Source organism: Leucoraja erinacea, chromosome 26 (assembly GCF_028641065.1).
Source record: "Leucoraja erinacea ecotype New England chromosome 26, Leri_hhj_1, whole genome shotgun sequence".
Classification (NCBI taxonomy): Eukaryota; Metazoa; Chordata; class Chondrichthyes; order Rajiformes; family Rajidae; genus Leucoraja; species Leucoraja erinaceus.
Window position 1 is genome coordinate 28,289,556 of NC_073402.1, and position 717 is coordinate 28,290,272.

Consider the following 717-nt stretch of genomic DNA (forward strand, 5'->3'; position numbering starts at 1 on the left):
CAACTAGAGAGCTGTCCTGAACTAATATCTACCTCATTGGAGGCTCTCGGACTATCTTTGATCGGACGCAACTAGCTTTATCTTGCACTAAATGTTATTCATGATATTCATGTATCTGTACACTGTGGATGGCTCGATTGTAATCATGGATTGTCTTTCTGCTGACTGGTTAGCACGCCACACAAAAGCTTTTCACTGTACCACCGTATACGTGACAATAAACTAATGACATAATTCACAAGTAATTTAGATACATTTTGCATGTTGTCCACACCCCAAAAATAGACTGGCATGTTAATTGCCGACTGCAAATTACCACTGGTGTAGATGATTTTTTAGGGAAAAAAGGTGATAATCACTATGCATAAGGAGAAAATAATGTGACAAAAATAAAGGGCCTCCACTCTGATTATCACCTCAAATAATTCTGGCAGATTTGCTAGAATATGAATTCCCTTTTATAAAATGCATGCTGACTTTAATAGATGCCTGCTTTAACTAAATTATATTAAATCCCCAAAAGCAACAGATAAAGGATGAACAATTCAGAATTCACAATAATTGTACCTATCATGCATTTAGAATTCACCATCACATTGCCCTTCCAAGTGTTTCAATAATATATTCATTGTAATTTCAATAATATATTCAAATTGTAATCTCTTAATGAAACAACCCTCAAAACAAATAAATCGTGGCAATAAAACCCTCCAGTCA